Here is a 22612-nt window from a genome sequence, read left to right as displayed (position 1 = left end):
ATCAGTTATCCTTCCCTTGTCTACTCTGGCACAGTTAGCTTTAAGAACACCAACTGCCTGCAAGCCTGCAGACTTGTCAGCAAGCTCTTTAAAACAATCCAGTCATAACACTGCTGATTTACACAGGTCTACCCCTAGAATGTAATAAACCTTTATTCATTAAGAAGGATTTAATTCTCTGTTGGAAGGGCATTCATGGTATCACATTCTGCGCCTTCACAAATAGTGAACGGTATTAACAACTATTTCTACTTTTCTTGCATGAGCTACTTTATTATCTCTATCTAGTAACTGGAACTCTTTGTTTCCCACCATACTTCAGCTGTAGAGAGTTAACTGCATATTTTCTAACTTAATGTCTTAACTTCATGTGTTCTAATTCTCAGGTATTCACTGTCCCCTTAATCACTATTTTTTGCTTTCAAATGTCTACATGTGTCCTGAAGCCAAAGGGCTGTTAGTGTAGTTGCTGTCTCTTGAAACCAGAATTTCAGCTTTTGGGCTATTTGGCATCTTCAATATATCCATTTTCCATTCACATTTTTCTTCCTATAGTAACACTGAGCTCTTTGTGACAACAAACATGCTCTTTTGAAGCATCAAGTATAATTTTCTTTGGGGCTGTTCTGTTTGCCCATCCTGTACGTAACTGGGTCACAATCAATAGTCCCATGGCAACCAGCAACTTCCAGTTGTCTGATACCAAAGTCCACAGTATCTGTCTCAGCTGAAGAGCTGAAACAAGAGGTGACCTGCAATGGGCTGAATTTCCAAGATTTTTAACAACCTACCAATGATGCCAACAGCATCTTCGGCACCTCAGAAGCAACAAAACAATGGGAAACAGACTCATATATTTGCTGATTAGCCATTCTGGACATCTCCAACAAGCATTTGAATAAAAATCTGTATTAATTTCTCCTATTAACAGTAAAAGTAAGGCACCTCACCCAGGTATATAAGCCACCTACTGCTTGTTTGATGAACAAGGCAAAATAAACTGACCTCAGTCCTACGCCAGTGTGGCACTACTACAGAAACTGCAGTGCTCCTCAGCAGTACAAGGCACATGCACTCCAAGCGTAGACACAACATTCCTTATCTGCCCAAGGTGGAAGCACCTATGCTCTACCTGGATTTGCTCATGCAGTCAATCAAACTTTAGTACAGAATCAGTCCGAGACAGAGTCTTTCACAGGCAATAAAACTTACATATTCAGCAAGAAAAACACATTTGTCTTGGTAATTGCCACAACAGTGGAAAAACATCCAGAAACTTTCAGCTTCCAGAAACTTCAATAAGATGCTAACTATTTACACACAGTGATCTTCTAAGCATCCTAGAAGCATGGTGGTAGCAGTCTATGGATGCAATTCTGCAGTTCAGCACACATGGACTTTCCCACATAACCAGGAGTCCCACATGGCTCCTGAAGCACATACCTGCATGCATTCAGTTAGAGTAGAAACTCCTTATACTAAGTCTAAATTCAGTAGCCGAAAAGGAAATAACCCAGATTCTTGCTGTACATTAAGCCACTGCGACTTATTTTGCACAACCACAAATGACTAAGGGAAAATACATGCAGTGGTTCAGTCATTCTTCCTTTTTTAAACAGCAAAATGGGAACTGAAGCAGTACATTAAGAAGCAAAATGCAGAGCCCTACCCATACCTTCTACAAATTCCCCCTAATTTAGGCCGCAAATATTCAAAACCACCAGTTTGCACAAACAGCTCGGCCTCAAGTGTACACTCCCTGTGCTGGATTGCTCTGTCCCCCCCTCTCAGGCTTGAGGTAAACATTAACTATGCAGGCTGACAAAAGCCTCAGGTACTAAAACATTCTGCCTTTTTCTACTACCCAGATTTTACCCAAATTCTACCTTTCGTACACATACACTCAAAGCTTTGTATGGGATAGGAAAAAATCTCAGTTTGGGCTGAAAGTCCAAGATTTGCTGGGAGGGCTCGTACTCCTCTAACTTCTTTGATCCTTCCCTCCATCAGCGTAGACGTATGTCACAAGAAATCACAGTTTTACCCACCTAAGTGCATTTCGTCAACTACAAAAGATTAAATATGTGAACTAGAAGTTTCTCAGTCATCGCACAGTTAATGACAGCTTTAAGATGCCACAGCAGTGTTTCAAAGGTCTACTGCAAAGACCAAAGTCAGTTCACATTCCTCTCGTAACTTCTGCTTAAGGTTAGCAGAGTTTGAATATTAAATTCAGATGAAAGTACAGAGTGACTTTAAAATGCAAGTGCTATTCCTGACGAGTAATATATCTGCAGCCACATAAACCCTCCCAAATCCTTAAGAACAGCTTTCCTATATAACGTAATCCACTTTGAGGCTTGTGTCTGCATAAGACCCTTTGGATTGCTCTTTAAGAGACAAAACCCATACAAATTAAAGAATTTATTAAACTGCTTGAGACCCTCTTCAGATACTCTTTGCCAAAACCAGAGTGACTCTCAATTACTCTGCCTCACAGACAAAAGGCAATTGAAGCAATCCACTTTAAAGCCATACCTTCAGCTGACTCAAATAATTTCTCAATGGCATGTGAAGACAAGCCCTTAACTCCAGAACCACACACAGGATTTACTCAGGAGTAACTGTCCAAAATATCTCCCTCAGGAGACAGGCCCAGACAACACAACAAATCAGGATGCTGGTTCAGCACCAAACCATCCCAAGAAGAATGCAAGAAACCACACAATCAGAAAAGCTTGAATGCTGGTAAATAAATTCAGGATTGTGTATTTGCCAGGCTTGTTTTAGAGAAGGATTTCCAACAGGCATCTCAGCGTTAGGTTGAAAAGCCTCTTATTCTGACACAGTTTTCCAAGACCCCTCTCCATTCCCACCCTCCCTGTCCCTACCATTTCTCCTCAAGCTCTTTCCCAAACCCCAGCCTGCTGACATGGGGCACAGTCTAACACAAAACGTGAAAGTCCCTTGGTGGAAGAGCTCAAGCATCACCTGAATACAACATAAAGGAGCCTGGAACAGGAATGGCAGGTTCAGATCTAGCAGACAGATGCCCTTAGTGTAGGTGAGCTAGGCTCTCATTGTTCTTTCCTGGGGATACATTTTTATATCAGAGCCACAGTCTGCTGCAGATACAGATCTGCTTTGCTCATCCCACAGTTCTCTGTCACTGATAAAAAATAGCTCTGGAGGGAGAGGAGGAGGTTTTCAGCTGTTTTCTTCTCCAGTCCTCTCTAGCTGTTTCCTCTGTCTTTGTCCTTCCAGCTTTTATACCTTGCAATTAGAGATGTCATTTTCTCATGTGCATAGCTTGATGTTGGAGTAACTACTTTCTTATTCTGTGGAGCCATTAAGTCCCTCAATCCCCAAATTTAATAGGAGCCACAAAGCTCCTGCAGCACCCTTCAACAATATGATCACCAGGCTTTCCATGGAAGAACTGAAAGGAGCTGCCATCTTGTTTCTTTACCAAAGGTATCCCAGGGAAGCAGCTGGAGCCAAACAGGAGTGGTCTGGATAGATGCTTCTACTAGGCACCACTGATACTCTAGGGTTCAGAATAACCACAGGAGAGGGACATTTTCCTAGACAGGATCAGGAATAGATGGCTTTAAGATGGCTGGAAAGCATTTAATTTACTATTCTCCAATTTTCTTATAAACAGTAACTTTATTCTTCCTGAAACATTGATTGACATTTGATCCTGTTATGAACAATTTCAAGGCCTCCCCCACAGAGCATCTAAGCTGCATCACATTAAAGCTGTTCCTTTCTCCTTGCCTCTAGCATATTCCTAACATGTAAACAACTCTGCTGTGCACACAAGCAAAGGCACAGCTAGCTAGTGAAAGCTGCAGCACTCAGGGCACTGTAAGAATCCATCCAATCCGAATAACCCATTATTTTCACAGGGCACTGTATTTATTAACTAGAAGACAACTGCTATTAACGCAAGTGTACGCATGCAAAATGACCCCATTAGAAAAGCTGGAAGAATACTGCAGAGCATTCTTTTCCATGGATAGTCAAGTTTCACAGGCTTTGTTACTCCCCATAACCAAAACGTACAAGAGAAGTCAGTCTAATGATGGAAGGGTTGTGACAAGGCTAGGAGAAAGGCAAGTGTCAGAAAAGTCAAGCAGGCTTACTGACTGAAGAGCCCTCAGCTGATGTGACACCACATGACAAGTAATGTTCTTGTGGCCAAGCCTGAAAACCTAGAAGGATTACTTCCAGTTCAGCTTAACAGAAAGGGAAAAACACCTCCAAACAATCTCACATCTCACCTATTCAGCAGTGAAGCCATAAGCAGCAGATACACACTCTTACAAAATTTAATACAAAAGCATTGCCTAGCCACGTACTTTGAGTATGCTAGCTCTTGCTTTACATGCTCTGGACCAAGGATAGCAGGTTAGCCTTGCTCCTTGGGACAAGTTTTAACAACGATCCACCTGCTCTGCCACAGAATCCCCTTACGGCATCAATGCTCACTGCACAAGTCTTCCTTTACAGGCAAGTCTGTGAGTAGGAAGAACTAAGTCCTGGAGGAAACTGGTCATCTCTGACCCCTATCTCACCCATCCATGGCTTCTGCAGTGATCCCACAGGAAAAACAAATGTAACTGCAACTATTTCTGTTTAGGCCCTTCTCTACGTTGGGAGGTTTCCTTCCAACGGGAGGAATCCAGAGCAGCAGTTCTGGAGCTGTGAACTGAATACAGTTACACTGCCAGGACACAGAGTAAGGCCAGGGTGCCTTGGGACATTTCCCTCTGACCAGTACAGTTGCACAATTTTTTTCCTCTCATGTTAAACCAGAGCCCAGTGATTTCTTGCTGTCTTTCTGTCCACACCTTCTCTACAAACTGGAGCAAATCAATCATGTCTCAACACCCACCAGCTTCCTTTGGCTCACTTCACACATCCAAAAATGTCAGGACTACGAATTCCAGACCCTGCTTCTTCCTTCCACAATATGAAGAATCACCTTAGTCACACAAATCCTTCTCCCCTCCCACTTCTTGTCAGATTCCACTGCCCATACTGCCACCAGAGCAAGTTTCATCTACTTGAAGCCATGAAATCATCCACTTCTTCCCAGCACCCCTCTAGAGCTTGCCTGTTGTCCTCTCTGTACCACCCAGCAGGTGAACACCCAGTCCTGCACATGACATTTACCCAAGGAGGTCTGACTGGAGTAAGACAAGCATTCAAGGAGGTCTAGTTTAACAAACAACATTGCATATCCTTCCCTGCAGCATGAGTTTTTTCATCATCCCCACACTGCCTGCTTTCAATCCTTTTAACACAAATTAAAGAGAAAAAGCATTCCCCTTCCATATTCTGTGCCAAGAGGATTGTTTTATGACAAAGGTCAAGCGATCTGTTTTTACAAACCTAATTAGAGTCTAACTCCAATGCTATCCTTGTGAAGCAGTTCTGTCCTCTCTTTTTCCACTCTAAAAACCGTACCCATGGTAAGTCTGCACCACATGGTAAATGTTAAAGAATTCATACAGCAGTTTTAGTGCAACTAAATCTTAACTTCTGAGTAAGGCAAATTAAAGATCACAGTTAAAGTAGGCCAAAGTGTATCACTATCTGCAAGCTGGGAAAGTCAGAGAACTCTTCACAGGCTCAGGCCTTGAGAAGTGCAAGGTTCAGCTGCTGCACCCTCCACATCTAACAAAACAGTGTCACAAACACCAACACCAGAAGGTTGTAGCTACAGCTCAGTGCCAAATAGCTGACAGTCATCTCCTTTTCAGAGAAGCCTGATCAGAACCGTATAGCCGAGCCATAATTCAGGATTTAATGACTAAGATGACCATGGGGTTGAAAATATGATGCATTCCAGGTTTAAATTATAAATGATAGTGACAGCTCAAGTTAAAATTATACTTTTTCATTCCCCCTTCATGCTTATGGATAAATAAGAATGAAAGAAAGGTTACAGTGGCTTTTTGCACACTGTCAGCAAACAAACACTGTGACATATATTCACAATGCACTAAACAGACAAGATTCAGCACCAAAAAAAAATGCACAGGGCTGCACATAGCATGGTTTTAAACAACAAAAAGACAAAACAGTTTATTACCTCTTCCAAGATCAGAGCCACAAGACCTACCTTGTATCAAAGGTCTGCCCCAGAGAGGAACATTCAGAGGGTAGCTATTTACATATGAAAGGATTTCAAAAGGTTGCTGAAGCTTCCATGTCTTTCATGAGCTGGTTTTGATTGATCTCCTGTCTTGGGCCTACTGCAGTTGAAAAACTCCTCAAACAGAGATCATTTATGCTAATTTAACTGAATTCAAAGGGCCAGTTTTAAGTCATCCTTTCAGAGCCACACTGCAGTATGCAGCATTCTTCACTTCCAACACTACCCCAGCATAAAGGCAAAAAGGTACCACGGACCTCGTGTTTCCCTTTGGACACCCAGCTCAAACACAGACCTGTAGAAATAAAAGGCCTTGACTGACAAACACCTGAGGAAAATCAAATGAACATGCACGCACAAGCACACAAACACTGGAAAACTGGAATACCTTTGCCCATGAAGCATCTAGTAAACCAGTACAACTCAAAAAAGGTTGTGAAGCAATTATAATTACCACTAACACCCACACCAAAATAATGGGAACATTTGGCTCTTTCCAAGTGCTGTAACCTCATCAAAACGCTTGAGCCAAATTTGACATTTGTATCTCTATAAATAACGTGTAAGCAAAAGCAAAGAGAAGGGGGAAAAAAAAAGGCAACATTTGCAGTTCAGGGAAAGACATCAAAACAAACATGTCCATAGTACTCAAACCCTATGCTACATGTGGGAATCTGATGATCTTTTGAATGGCTGAAAGCTGGGCACAGAGGAAAGGCCTTCTTGTTTTCAAATTAATTATTAATCTACCTTTTCAGCCATCAACCCCCTGCAATGACTCATCCACTTTCTTTACTAAAGTCTAAATTGTTATGAGAAGACTACAATTCCACTGGAACTTCACCCTCCTGAGTGCAATACTTAACCCTGACTATGGGAAAGGATTTAGTAGGGGTTTGTTTCTCTCTCCCACAAGAAGATCATGTCTCACTGAGCCTGAAAGAAAAATCACAAAACCAACACCACTTAAGGCAAAACAGTATTTACAATTTTTACATTGAGAGAAACAAAAAAGTAAAGGCCACCCCAGCTACTCTTAGCAAAGCCAGGATTCTCCTAGTGACATACACACTGCAAGCAAAGGAGAGAATTCACATCATCAATCCTCAATAATCATGCCATCAAACAGTCAAATTCTGTTATACTGATACAGACAGTTCCTATGGTCTGTAAAGTACCGACAGTTCCTACTGTTTGTAAAGGAATTTAGTTTTATGGAAGCATGGCTTGCTTTGTAAGCTTACAGAATTAAGAACTTGATCCTATACCCCACATCCCTGTAAACCGCTTCCCAGAGTTAACAGCTCTATTAAAGCATCTAAGCTGCAAGACTGGAGCTCGGTTGGCAATACCCATGTACAGAGCTTGCTCTTTTCCTGCGCTAAAATTATATCAGAACATTACAACACATTTACATATCTCCCACACATGCAGATTTCTGCCAGCAGTAACAAGAGGACGACATCAAGGCTTAAAACACGTACCAGACAGAGATAGAACAAGAGGGTGGAGTTTCCTGCAGGAACACCCAGGCTGAAGTCCAGCAGCTCCCAGGGAAGGTGCTGCCTTCCTACCAGCCCCATGCCTTCCTATCAGGCTCCTACTTAACCAGTGTCGTATGTGAAACTCCACCGAGGAAACCTAGGAAAAAGCTTCCTATTGTTTCTCCCCTCTCCACAAGCTCCTGGCTACTGTCACAAAAAGTGAGATCACTCCACCTTTTCCCTTGAAAATGGTGTCCATTTTCCCCTATGTTCAGCCTTAGACCTACAGTGGAATAGGAAGAACAGGGGGAAAAACAGTCTCTGCTGGGTTGTCTCTCCCATATGGTTTTCATGGGAATATTTCTAGCGGCAGCCCACGCTGCTGCCCTTGATTTTAATCATGCAGAAGTAACATGAAATTCACATGACTCTTGTCAGTTTTCCAGCCACACGAGTGTTGCAAAAGCATCAATTAAAACAACCAGACCTTCTGACTTTAACCTGGCAGAGCTATAGAGAAATGCCAGGTAAGCCTCTCAGAAGAGTTCGATTTACACATTGGTTGCACAGTTATTTTCAGCAAAGCTTTTACTCAGAAAATAAGAACGACAACAGTGCTGGATTTCTGGCACTTTACCTCCTCCTAAGCTGCCAGTTAGAAAAACATTAAGTAAAAAGGGATCCAAGTCAAAGAAAGTAATTAAAAGTTACTCTCAATCGCAGGGAAATACCTGACCTGCCACAACTAAAATGTTACCAAGGTGTGAGAGTAAGTTTAAGTGATCCTGAAAGTCAGTTGTGGAATACAGTGTCATTACTCAAGGTGTGCTACATATTAGGAAGTTGAATGCTCAAGTTGTATGGAGCTGTGGCCTTCCCTCTGATCCTTTCCAGCAGGCCATTTTTCCCAGTCCTACCCTACCATGGCAATCCAATAGCAAAGCTCAGTTAAAATGCAAACAGAACAAGTCAATTAATCTGAAACTCAGGAAAGTCTCAAATACTGTGTAGGAAAAGAGCTGAAAACAAGCCATACAAGTGAGACAGTAAAACAAGACTAAATACAATACCTCAAATAACTATTTATTAACGCTTATGTTACACAGGTGTATAGAAAGTGCCTTTGTGCCATAATTCAATGAAAACTCAACTAGAAAAAAATGAAACTATCAAAAATGATGTTTGCTACCGTCAAATCAAGCCAACTATGCACCATACACATGGGAATAAGAACTACTCAAGGAAGCAGGCTTTCTGACACCAGCATACTTGGGATCTAAATTACCATGGATTAGGGAACGGAAAAATGCAGAACCGCATGAAAGGAAGGCAAACCCAGCTTACAAAATAGCAGTGAGTCAGCTCCTGAGGACTGGTCTGTGATTGCTCTGAAAACAAGATGCACATTCCTCATGTGCCCTCCGGTTGTTCAGAAAGAAAACATGCCCATCTCCTAACTATGCTTTTAATATGGGAGATGATAGTCCAAAAGAAAGTGTCAAGAAACATCAGTTTAACCCATTCAGACTTCAGAGAACATTCTCAACCAGTGCTAATCCACATCTATCTAATGTTTGGTGCAAGAATAAGCAAGAAACACTCATATCTCTGGCCTCTGATCACTCAGAACCAGCTTATCTTGGGGGTACCTCCAACACTAAAAGGTCATTGAGTTATTTTTAAGAGAATCTTTCTAAAATGCCATGACCCTTTAGCCTGCCTAGTTCCATCATCTGTCATCAGACTAACCAGAAAGCCAAGAATAAGCTCCAAGCCCTTTTGTGACAAGCTGTGAAACTCAGCCATTTAATATTATAAGGAATACTAAGTAACTACACTCAGCATTTACTTGGAGAACACACTATTTGTCCTCATTCAAAAAAATCAAAGATCACTGTCAGGTTTTCAGAACCCTTCTTCCCCTTAGCAAGCACCAGTGGCTGCAAGCATTTCTCTCCTCAACCACCATATAGCTCATTTTGTTGTTGTTTAGAGACTATCTTTCTGGTCTTCTGCTCTTTTTTTGTTGTTTTCAGATGTTAGTGATGAGTGGGGCTTTTCCTGCTATATTATTTCTGAAAACAAAAGGATAAATAATACACTCAAAGAATTACTGCAGCACACATACAGTGAAAAGCAGGTCAAATAAGTCAGCTCTATCAATATCTCTTTGCTGATGAGTATTAAAACAAACTGCTGGCCACTGACTAGCATGCCAGCATGCACTGACCAGAAGCACCATGTCCAACCCCTCCCAAAAGAACAGAAACCTTGACACTGGCTTGTTTTAGGGAAAGGATTAGAAGTTCCTATTTTCAGGTGTTCTTGCACACTGAATCCCTCTGCCAGATACTGCAGTTTATCATTGTCAACACTTACATTACAGAAGTACCTAGAGGCCTCAAGTAGGTCAAGGCTTCAGTATGCAAGGTAGAGGATATATGCATAATACTTGACAGCCTTTGACTCATCATATTTTTCTATTTCAAGTGTTTGTCTTCCCACTGAAACAGCTATGTGAGCAACCCACACAAGCAAAAGAAACTCAATGACACTGCAGAAAAATCCCACCCGAGTTCTACCACCGATGTGCTTGGATACAAGGAAAACAGAAGTAGCTCTACCTCATTAAAATATTACATGTAAAATCTAGCTGAAGTCAAAGCAAAGCAAGTTTGGGGCTTTTCAGTCTGGCACAGCTCCAGCTATTATAACAAAGACAGAAGTGACTGTTGAAATAAGCTTTAGTGAGTGGTTATGGATGAGCGCTCCACTTCTCATTTTCCCATCCCCTACAACCTAGACATAACCTTTCAGTGAAAGAGTATGTTTCTCAGTTGTTGCCTTCAGACTGAAGCCTGGTTGAGACAGAGCAGGAATGCAAAACCAAACCAAACCCATTTACATGAGCTGCAGGGAAAGAGACTGCAGGCAGAGCACTAAAAAGCATGTTTGCATACCTTAAATGAGCCACATCAAAGGTGGACAAACGTGCCATAAATCTGAAATGATGTTTAGATGATGGAGCTCTTGGCAACCTGATCATTTTACCAAGCTGACAGCCAGTTAGCCCAGAGTGTCTCAGCCTAAATACACATACCAGACAGCACAATACAGGAGTGGACCAATACATTCCCATAACATTAACACATTAACCATGCTTCTTGCTCCACACTACTGTCCCTTCTAATATCTTTCTGCTTCATGACCACCCACTTCTGCCTTCCCAAACACTCATCTACACCCTGCAGAGCTTCTCTGCAACTTCCCATCCCATTCCCTCAGCTGGAAAAGGAAATACTGGCCTTGCTATGGATCTTGACTGTAAGTTATCACCAATCAACTTTTTTTTCCCAGATCCTGCAGAACATAAGAGTTAAGGGAACGGGAATAAGACTGATGCCTTATTGATCAAATCAATTCTAATTACACACAGAAAAGTTTTCCAAAGTTTCCAGTAATACACTGAGCAAGAGCTACTTCATGAAATGCAAAGTCAGGTAAGTGGAAAGTTTGGGAGTTTATTGCTCAGCAACAAAGGCCAGGATTTTATATATTCAGTCACCAGAGGAAGCGGAATGTTATAATTGCAAGCAAACTCTAACACTTGAAATAATAAATACAACTAGAAAAATGTATTATTTATTGAAATTCAAATTTTTCTAGGAGAGGCTCATAAAAAGCTGAGGACAGAGTAACACAATATTACAGCTAAACCACAGCAGCACTAAAATAATTGGGCAATAAAGAGCTATTTGTTCTTTTTTTCCTTGCAAATCTCACTCTTCCACACACACCCCCATCTTGACTGTCTGAGGCATCAGGCAATAATGTCACCAACTTCTTAGGGTATGTTTTTTTCATACTGCGGTACAAATACTAAACAATGTTAGGCCCATCCGCACAAGGAAAACCAGGTCTTGGAATGGTGAACTTTTCCCAATCCCAGCCCAATCCCTTCTGTGGTTTCTCAATTGCTGGAAGTGTTTCATCTCCCTGTGAAACCAAATCAGGTATGGTCAAGGATGGGCATACCTTACTCTTTAATGCTGAACCTCACTATGCTGATCTGGTGCTCCAGCATTCACAGCCACGCTCTAAGAGAACACGTACACTTGTGATGGTGCTACGTTATTCAAGAGAGCATCACCTACTGAAGACAATGTACAAAGCTTGAGGGAGTGACCATACACTGAGAATCTCTTCCCATCTATCCAAAACATACTTTCTGAGATTTCAGTCAAGAACTGAGCACAGGTAAATACTTCAAAACAACATCATATTGTGTCAAAACACATAGCTAAGATTACCACAGCCTACTGAATTTGGCACACATCCAGCAGGAAACAGGTCTATACACATGGAAACGTGCCCTGTGCCATTACTCCACTGACAGTTCAAAGAAAGCACTGAATTTTGACTGGGGTCAGGCTTGCAGGAGGTCAAGTGGCCTGGAAGCAACGACACTCATGGACATGTGGCTGTGGGGATTGGCTTTTGGGACAAGTCTCCTGTCCAGGCAAAGAGATATGGGAGCAGAAACAGTGGAGAAATATAATACCAAAGTAGGGCTATTTTCCAGCTTCTGTATCTAAAGTTCACACAGAAAATTCTGCTGGGAGGACAGGAAGGAAGAGAAGCTAAGCTGACATTAAAACTGTTAACACTGGAGCGAGGCACACAGAAGTCCTTTTCGTTGCAAAAGAGCAGTCAAAATGCCATCTATGCCTGCATCTAAGCAAAAACCTATTTCTGCCTTGAGGCAGCCTTGGCAATAACACTATTGCAAGCAAAAAACTGGTTTATTGGTTTCGGGAGGATTGAAATGAATTCTAATTTATTGTCAATTAATACACTTCTAATTACTGTGCCTGGCATTGGAATGCACAGGGGTGAGCCAGGCCTTGCTCTCCAACCCCACTGCCATACCTGGCATCCCATTGCTGCCTATTATCTGCCCATAATAAGCAAATAGCTTATACAGACAAGTCGTTCTTAAAACGAACCAAAAGCACATCAATGAAATACGATCTAAAATAAACCAGCTCTGTTTGAGGATATCACTATTTCCCCTGGCGCTTCAGGGTTCTGCAGCTGCAGAAATTCCTCTAAACAAATCAAAAGAGCTTAAAGCTTATGCTCCCACGAAAAAGGTTTCCAGGCAAATATTATATACATACATACACATATATACACACAGACACACACACTCACTCCATCACAGTAACCAGCCTGGAACACTTGCCTGGGAAAGCCCCTATCCACACTAACATTTTGCTGATATAAGCTGCATCAGCCAAGATCAGTGTTTTCTCTTGCTTCCAAACCACACCAGCAGAAACCTCACTGCAGAAGCCCTTTGAGTGGCTGCTAAAGCTTTGTGCCTGCATAAAACATTTCTTTCTTAGGACCCAGTTTAAGCAGCACCAGCAGAAAAATTCCTGCTGTAGTTGTAGCGGCACCCCAGGAGGAAGTGGTGAGACTGGGTAACTGGGCATACAGGAGGGGTGAAGGCAAAGCAGAGCATTGCATCAGTCTAAGCACAGCATTGCATCAGTCCAGCTTACGTCTACAGCAAAAAGGAGGAAGCAGTAACTGCCATCACACCAGATTTGTGCCAGCAGAAACTAGACTGCAAAGTCACAATCCTATTACAAGAAGTAACAGCAGTAGAATTCAGTGGTAGGACTGACCAGCTTTAGTTGGACACATGTGGCATAGCGTCTTTCTGTTTGAGTTTTTACACATTGTTTTGTGTGTGACGTATAATCTTAAGAAACAGACTGCCTGAAAACATTATGTGCTAGCAGTGCCATTTATATCAATTAGATACTAATCCTATTCCCCCCACAAGAGATGACTGTCAGCCAGGTTAACTGTTTCACTACTGATAAGATAGGTTTTAGCAAGGAAATGGTGAAACTTTTCTCTCAACTACAAAACATCTGTAAAAGCCTCTCTGAGTAAAACCACTCATGTATTTCCCCATCTAGAAGTAAACAACCTGTCCACTCTTCTTGATGAGTCTGCATTATAAGGATACTCATCCTGACTACATGAAAAGTACACAAGAATAGCAAAATGTGGGTTAGAAAATAACAAAGATAGATTAAGAAAGAGTCAGTACAGTTACAAAGACCGCCCAGTCTGTGCTTCTACTCAAATACGAATCTTCTCTGTCCCACCCAACAAAGCAAAACAGATCTGGCTGCAGGTTATCTAGCCTGCCACATCACATCAATGCAGAAACCAGTAAGGTCTGGCTGCAGAATTTAGGTCAGCTTGTCTGCAGAGTCCATAAGGTCTTGCACACAGCCATGAATTTCCTAGTAATGCTTCAATAATCCCTCTTCATCCTACTGTGCTGTATTTTACTAGTAGCTGCTAGCTTTCCTTTAATTCCCCAGCAAACACTCTCCACAGGAGGGATGTTTGCAGGTGAAAGAGCCACTATCTCTTCCCTGGGAAGCAGGAAGCTAGTTGTTCAATCAAATAAATGCCAATTCTTATTTCTAAAGACAAAGAAGTGAAGGGTTCTCAAACCAAGCTAGAAAAAGACTTCCCTTTTATAACCACACAAGAAAAGATCATACCAGAGCTGGAAATTACCCTAGAATGTAAGGAATATTTTTCTGAACATATCATGTGCACAAACCCCCACTGTTTCCACCTAGGTCAGTAAATAACAAAAATGTGACTAATAAATTCAGACAGATGCTGGTACTTCTGGAGAGAAAGCATCACTTGAGGTGAAAGATACTGTGCCTCTTCAAGGAATGCTTCCCTCTAGAAATGAATTGTGGGCCACTACCAACCCAAGTGTTATATAAGCACTCAGCGTAAGCAGTAGCCTTGTTTTCATTAATGTATCAAGGTGCATAAAAGTCTTCTCAAGACATGGTCCTTGAAGCAGGAGTTCCACATAAACTGGAAAGTATAGTTACGTAAGGAAAAAACCCCAATAACTTGAGTACAATAAAGCAAAACCTTAAACTTGTCTGAGTGTCTTCATACAACCAGATGAACTAAGTCTCCTTAAGTATGACAACCTGGAAGATGCGAGTGCAAGAATAAATACCTGTATCTGGGACAGCTTATGGAAATCTCAGCAAATAAAAACACAGCTACCAAGCTGAAAGCTGGTTTTGTCTTAAAACCCATTATTCTGTTACTTCGCTGTGCTCTTACGGTTGCCACATAACAACGTGCTCCTCAAAAGCTGGCACTTACATCTCCCTGCTAGAAGAACAATAAAGCTGACGAAGAACTCTTTCCTCAAGACATCAAATTGCTCTTTGACATTGAAACATTTGTTAAGAGTACTCCTAGTCCATTTTTGCTAACTCACATGGAGCCTGGATACAGGTATTAGCAAACACAGACTGAGCTGTACTGCACATTACATGTGTAAATCAAATACCCTAGAAAACACAGAACTGTATTTATGTTTACCTCAGATATGTCATGTAATTCAATCATACGGTATGCACCCACACCAGGCTACAGACGATGCAGTTGTCATTACTGGCCCACCATCCTATCACACATATTAGAAAGACTTTGCAAGGAACAGAACCCTATTTTTATAACTAATTCACAGCTTCCCATCAACTCTGCGTCAGACAATTCCCACTCCTGGCTCAGTACCTGATCAGGCTGTGCTTCTCCTCCTTCCTTCTCCGGCTTCAGCTGGGCTGAGCACTGGCTCCAGGTGGCTCTGGAACACCAAGCCAGGCGCTGATGGTCACTTTCTCATTTTGACAAGCACCATGCACTCTTCCTGTATAAAAACAAACTGCTGTGAGTCAAAGCAGCCAAATAAAATGTTGACGCTAGTGGGGTGTGAGAGAAATGCCACTCTGAGACACAGAAGCAGAATGTCAATCCTCTTTTCGCCACTGATCTCTGAGGAGTGCTGAGCACACCCTGATTTTAGTAGTTTCAGAAAGACTCTAAATGAGCTGCCCTGTTCTTGAAGAGCAGATTCCTCAAACTACCAATTTGCCATTTCCTACATATTTTCTTAAATATACCGGCTCATCCAAACTTAACCAAGGGTGCTGCTATTTCTATGCTACTGCTCCCCTGTTATCACCATGAAAGCTAGATCAGATCCCAGTGACGTGGTAGCTGCACGTTGTGCGTGCTCCACATAACCACTTTGACGACATTTGAATTGCTGCATTACAGCAGTATGCCAGGCAAGCAGCCCACTTTGACTCACTGAGCTGCCTGGAAAACCTCTGGAACATACCTCTACCCCCAGGATGGACAAAATGGGGAAGAACTGGGATTCCTTCCCCTCCTCCTTTAGCCCACCACTTCTACCAGCCAAGACCACAGAGTGGCTGCCTTCACCTCCAGTGACTCAGAGGCTCCAGGGCAGAGCAGAGCTCACAGATGCAAAGCAACCACTCAGCAAAAGGAACAGCCAGACTCCAGCAGGTAATTCACCAGTATTTATTTTAGTTTGCTGCTTATTAAGTATGCCTCCTTACAGATCAAGTATTCCACAGTAATTGCCTCCAATCAACAAACACCCAGAAAGCCTCTATGTAGACCAGTGCTGCTTCATAGCTGAAACGAGTCCCCTAGCAACAGGCATGATTCCACAGGACTCTTGTGTGCACAGCAGGCTGGCCAGCACTGCCTCTCTGCCCTTCCTGTGCCTCTCCTGCCCTGGCTACGCCCCAAGCCATTCCTAGCACCACCAACCACTACCCCCTGCTGACACACTGCTGAGCATGGAGATGCTCCACAGTCAAGGCTCAAAGCAGGGACAACGGGCTGCATCCCTTGCTTTAGCACCAGCACATTGCCTCCACGCCAGCAGTGAGCCACTCTGACATAATGGTCTGTGCTCAGTGCCAAGCATCCACCTGAGCTGCTCCCAAAGCACTGCACAATAAAAGGCAAATGGACCCCCCACCCAGCACATATAGACAATTGCCTCCTAATTTATTTCCCAAGGCTTTTTCAGGGCTGGCCCCCGCTGGCATTCAGAAGCCTACAGAAGCAAGCCCTGTGTCATGCTTTCCACTGAGAACACTTTAAAGGTCAGCAGGAACCTGCTGTGCCAGGTTTCTTATCCTGGGTGTCTACTGCTAAAAGGAAGATAGGGAAGACACTGACAAATACACAGATAAAACATGCATCTTAAGGAATTTCCGCCTTTAAACAGATTGGGGTGGTCAAGTGTTCAAGAAAACTAAACCCCTTTTTTGCAGCATGTATCACCAGAACTGTAGTTTTCAGTCTGTTGTCTTTTAAATACACAAGGAGGTGGGAAAAAAACCGTTCTGCCTAGATACTTTACATAGGTCTACTGCACGCAGGTTTCTAACAGACCTTTGGATGTTCCAGACCCTGACAGAAAACACTCTCAACAGCCACGGAGCCATTCACCTTGGGTGTTTCTGTAATCATTATCCATGAGGTCAGAGACCCAGGTAAGAAGGGCTTAAGCAGAGGTTACCATGCCCTCCAACTCTGCCTTGGCAGCCACCCCAAAGGCAACAAGCAGCTTTTAAAAGCAGAAGGCAAAGGCAGCTTCCACCTCCAGAGGAGGAGGACTGTGCTTTTGAAAATGCATCAGCATTTAAGGAAAGGTGTCTGGAGATGCCAAACAGCACCACCACCACGCCTGGTAAGGCATGAAAGAACATGAGAACCTATTTCCAAGAGTTGTATCACAGTCTGAAGGACTGATGCTGTTCATCACCACCACCCATCCCCTTTCCAGAACAGACTGAGCACATGAGTTGGCCAATACCTGGAAGAGAGACGGAGGGAAACAAAACAAACTCGCAAGATACTGGTTCAAACCAACCCACAAACAAATAAACAAAAACCCTACCTAAAGCAGAGATTCTCATATAAAACATAATAGCGCATAAGTGTATGCTTGGGTAGAGCCAAGACCAGTGAAGGAGTCTTCCCCACAGCACTTGCCACTGAAATGCTCCTGGATTATGTTCCCAATCCCATTTGGATTCTCTTTATGCTTCATCCTTCAGCTCTCCCTTACATTTCTGAAGTGACAACCTCAATTTATTAAAACAAAGCAACTCTCCAGAAACATCTGCTCTGACACAAGAATACACACCCACTGTTACAGAGCCAGTATGGGGCACAGTGGGTACAAAGGAGATTAAACAAGGAGCACATGTACCTCTTCTCTTATAACCTTGTCCCTCCTGGCACTCATTCCCTTTCACCCTCTATTTTTGAGGCCCCTTCAGCATAGGAAGGATTTATAGCCCATTTACACTGGGGTGTTGGCATCACCCAGAACCAATTTTATGTGAACCACAGCCAGGCACTTAGCACATAACACGTGCAACCTCCAAATGCCACGTCCTGTGTGCTGTAGCCTACATGTGGTCACCCTCATTTGTACAGTCACTTGACCAAACATCTTTTCCATTAAGGAAAACGCTATTTCTGTTGTGCTTAACTGAGGCTGCATTTAACATGGAAACAATCATTGGTCACAGACTGAAAAAAAAAATCAGATGATGCACTAACAGAGCAAATTGTTATAAAGAACAAAGGAGGGAAATCACAGTATTTTGGGGAAGAAGTGGCGATCTTGGAAAAAAACTTCACGTAATAAAATAAGTAAGGCAGTTCCAGTCATTAGAGGTTTAACACAACTCAGTTCTACATGTATCTCCAAGTACCCAGCCAACAGGAGACTTTTGACAATCACTTCGGTTAAATGCCATCTTTCTCCCTTTTTGCTGCATAACAACAAACCACTACATGGGAAAAATGTCATGCCATCAAGAGAGAAGAAAAACCCCAAACCAGCCCAGAAACCCACTGCAGAAGCAGCAATGTAACATAACCATATATACACCAGATTTTGCTGTTATCTGAGTGAGGTTTCACAATCAGCTTAAGCCGATTTGTGGCCACCCTGCTGCTTAACACTCCCACTCTGTCCCCTGGTGTGTGCCGGGGAGAAGCCTCCTGCCAGACAAAGGCACAGGCGGGTGGGCAGGGAGGCAGGACTTCCCCTTTCATCAGTAGGGTGAGCTCAAATCTGCTCCAGCTGGTCTTAAAACCACAGTCCCTTTGGAAAGCACCTTAGGCATTGCTCCTACTCCATGGGAGCCCACAGGATCCCACTGGTGCTCCCTGCAGAGCTCATTGTCCATGCTAAAGCCTCACTGCAGCTTTTCACATGCCACCCAACAAGCCCTTTATTTCAGCGGCTCACTGTAATTCTTTCCTTCCCTTTGTGGCCACCTCCTCTTCTCCTCTCCTCTCCATGAGCTATGTGCAAGCTTCTCTTCACTTCCTCTCTTCTGTTGCAGACAGCAAGAATCTAACCAAGACATTAACAACTCGAACCTTGCTGGGCAAGCAGGCACAATTTCCCAGTGCTATAGGTAACCTGTTGTTTGATCCACAAGCAGTAAGAGGGGGGACAACTGCTGGTAGCATTGGTATTGCATTCTTTAGCAGACAGCCAAAAATGTAAAATCTTACAAGTTCAGACAGCAAGCAGGTAAATAATCAGACATTAACATGGAGGAGGTGACAGAAGTCAGCAGTTACCAGAGCACTGAAGGCCACCACCCTCTATTCACAAGAGACAGCAGAGGAGCAGTTCTGCTCCTCACACTGCCTGGCGAATACTGGTTGTGACCAGGCTGCTGTGCACGTGGACAGACCACGGTTTTACAACACAAATTAGCCAGGTACAAAACCATTTGGCTAAAACCACACTTGAACCAGTTCAACCTGTAAAGTTTATAGGTGCCTGCAATGCATACCTAAGTTCACAGGGGTCTATATTTGCAACATGCATTCAAGCTGACTGCAGACCTGGCCATTCATCTATAACCATTATAATCCTGCTTCTGGAGATGTCAAACAAAGAGAATTCATACCCTTTCCACATGTAGGACAGTACATACAACTTCATGCTTTAAGATTTTCTTTTATGTTTACTCACACTTATCTCCATCTTGTTACCTCCTTTCCTCTGCCACACTGTTACTCTCTTCTTTTGCACTGTTGCATGCCTCTCATGGTTTTATTTTCTGGCTTTTCTACATGTTCTACTATTTTTGTTCTCATGCAGCTCTGGCCTCAGCAGCTCCTTTCTTTAAAGTCAGCTCTGGCTACTCTGATTGACATTAACAAGGACAGTCTTAAATTCACCTTTCAATCTAGGTACATCTTAAATCAAATTACACGATAAATAAACAAAAGTGTAACCACAAATTTTAACCACTAGAAATAGTCTTGTCCAAACCATTGCATTATTCATTTTCCTGATTTATTATTAGTACAATTCTGTCTCATTTTCAGTCCACTCTTCTCTCATTATTCTTCTGTTAGACTCTTTCCTACCCACTTTCCATGGGGGCACTAGCAGAGACCCAACTCAATTTCTGCAGCACACAAGAGCATTTGTGTATTTGCATTCCTCCACTTCCTTGTTTCAAGAGCCAACAGATTTGGTGTCAGAGCGATACGGACTGAAGCAAAATCACCAAGCCAGTCTTCCCTTTCTGCCTGGTAATAATGCCAATGAGGTAAAAACAGCAAAGAAATTAGCATGGGTTATGAAACAGCAAACATGAAACTTTAAAAGAATCAAGTGCATGAAAAGTTTCATTTCCCTTTTGTCAGTTCCTCTTCTAAGCTAGGTAGCTTAGGCTTTATTTCTTAATTTAATTAGACAGAATGCAAGTCCATGAAAGTTTCTGGATGGCAGCCATTGAGAGGAACCCTGTATGGAGACTTCTCAGTTTGTATTTTTAAGCACCAGTGAGATTAATCGTGAAGTCTGTTTCCGCTGTGCATCTATGATGAAGGCAATTGCTAATGCATGTGGAAAGTGTTTGTAACCATAGCTGTGCTTAAACAACAAAGCAAGCTAGTGCACTGCCTTTCACACTTCTCACTACAAGTTTCAATGAACAGGCTTCCAGACCAAACTAATTCCAATCCTCCCTCTCCACAAAGCGTACACAAGCCACTATGTACAAATATGCAAGATAGACATTTTTGAATCATTCGCTGACATTTGCATTGGTTTAGTGGACAAAGTTATACTGAACTCTCCAAATGACATCAGCTTAACTCCATGTACCTCCGTGCAGGACTGCAAAGGTGACAAAATGCCTATTGCATAATACTTCTGTATAAAATATTCATCTTCACAGAGGAAGCTTTTGCACCGACAGGTTATTTTCAATCATTAACAAATCAGCACTGTATAAGCGTGGGGTTTCAATCAGAGCATTTGAGACAGGCAACAGACTATATTTTCTGTTGACATAATAGGACAAAATCAACTTCGCATGTGTGCTCATCAAGATATATCAAAGATCTCCCCAGGGTTACCAGCTTTTCTTTTGACCTTAACGTACTGCAAGGTTATAGAACTGCCTCCGTCTCCAGCACACACAGCTTCAGCAAGCCTGCACTAAGGTAGTTCTTTATGCAAGTTCTCACACCAGCTCAAAGTGCGCAAGTTTTCTCTCCTTCATACCCTGCAACAGCCAAAGAACAGGCAGATATTCAGACTTCATAGCCATACACACATCCTATGCACTTGTTTTCTCCTTAAAAGCTATAATCCAAATTGGAAAATCACTGCAGCAAGAGTAAAGTGCTTCAAACAAAGTCCACCAGAAAAAAGAATGCTTCTTTTCGCGGGCATGTTGGTATCTGTGGCACTGGCCAGACTTGAAAACACTAGAGGTGCGGCAGCACTGGCTTCTGTAGAACCCAAGGGCAATCAGGAACACCTCTTATAGAGAAACTTATCTCAGTGCTGACTTGTAAAGAATGAAGTCCAAGTGAGAAAGAAACCCAAACAAAAAAAAGAAAAACAAAAAAACAAAAAAACCCCAACCCTGCACCTTGGCTGTGGCTTTGAAGCCATTGGGTTGCATGGAGGTGGTAGGAGCCTGCCTCACTGCTTCACCGCAAGGGCCATAAAAAGCCTTTGTGCTTGGCTTTTTTTTTGCTCCTGTGCATATCTTTATATAATGAACCTAGGGAAGGGGTCCTGTTGCTGTAGGTCTCATCCTATTTACTAGCTCCATGTCAGATAAGACACCTAGAAGAGCAACAGACACCTGCATTTAGGCAGCCTCACATATGGTCTCGACATACAGGGGAAATCATCAGGAGATGGGACTCAGACAAATACTGCACTAGTGAACAGAGAGGGATTTTAAAACTCTTAACAAGTAGCAAGGCAGGTCACAAGAGCCAGGCAATTTCTTTTCTATTGATCACACAATACAAAATGCAGGACCATGGTGAATGAAGGTGATTGCTATTCTCGCCTGCTGCTGGCTGCCACACACTTTCAGCCTGGTTATTATTTCTGCTTCTTAACCAGTTACCTTCACCAAGAAAAGGACCTCTGAAACAAAAAATCTGAGCAACAGATAACTTTCCTCCTCCTCTAACGGTGGCTGTATTTTACACCATCACTGCTCCTGAAATCTTGAGTATTGCAACTCCTTCAGTCTTAGAACAAATCACTTCTGAGGAAAGAGCTCAAGTGGAAAGAAGGAAAATTATAGGTAGCAACATTTTTGAGACTACATGAACAGCGTGTTTTCATATCCTGATTTATACTTGAGGGGGAGAAAGAAGGGAAGGTATTTCTTCTAAAACAGTGCCAACAAACAGGTCCTTGGTGCAGCCATACTCTCCTCCCACACCACTGCTTGCCTTCAAGTGTTGGGCAAAAGTGGCATTTTGCTGGCTTGATCCCAAGAACACAAACTTCCTCCTCCCAAGGATATCTCCCTGAACATTCTGGCAGCTGCTACATGAAGGTCTTTGAGCTTCTCTTCCTATCCATTTCCTGAAGGGGGACAGGAACCTGTTCTTGCAAGACTGGAAGAACAGAGCTGAAGGGAATACAGAAGTAAATGAAGAGAGCTTCAATTCTTTTAATTACAGATATTTGTGGTGAGAC

The 22612-nt window shown here is 42.7% G+C and overlaps 1 protein-coding gene across 6 annotated transcripts in view; it reads right to left on the bottom strand.

Moving 5' to 3' along the window:
• The window catches only part of LRRC8D (leucine rich repeat containing 8 VRAC subunit D), a 47730-nt gene that overhangs the window by 20926 nt on the left and 4192 nt on the right, over positions 1 to 22612 (bottom strand). For 2 of the 6 annotated variants that reach the window (XM_057429299.1, XM_057429300.1), the window contains exon 2: positions 15298 to 15430. The exons of 2 other annotated variants lie outside the window; for them this stretch is intronic. The gene's annotated coding sequence lies outside the window, so the exon portion shown is untranslated. Of the gene's footprint in view, positions 1 to 15297; positions 15431 to 21031; positions 21051 to 21604; positions 21737 to 22612 lie in introns of those variants that run through there. 2 more of the 6 variants (XM_057429301.1, XR_008974906.1) reach the window with 2 other exon arrangements.

The sequence above is a fragment of the Pezoporus wallicus genome, unplaced genomic scaffold (genome assembly GCF_028554395.1).
Source record: "Pezoporus wallicus isolate ANWC-B61680 ecotype Strahan unplaced genomic scaffold, APGP_CSIRO_Pwel_v1 contig_593, whole genome shotgun sequence".
Lineage (NCBI taxonomy): Eukaryota > Metazoa > Chordata > Aves > Psittaciformes > Psittacidae > Pezoporus > Pezoporus wallicus.
The sequence above is the reverse complement of the archived record's forward strand: the minus strand, read 5'-3'. Positions and strand labels throughout refer to the sequence as shown.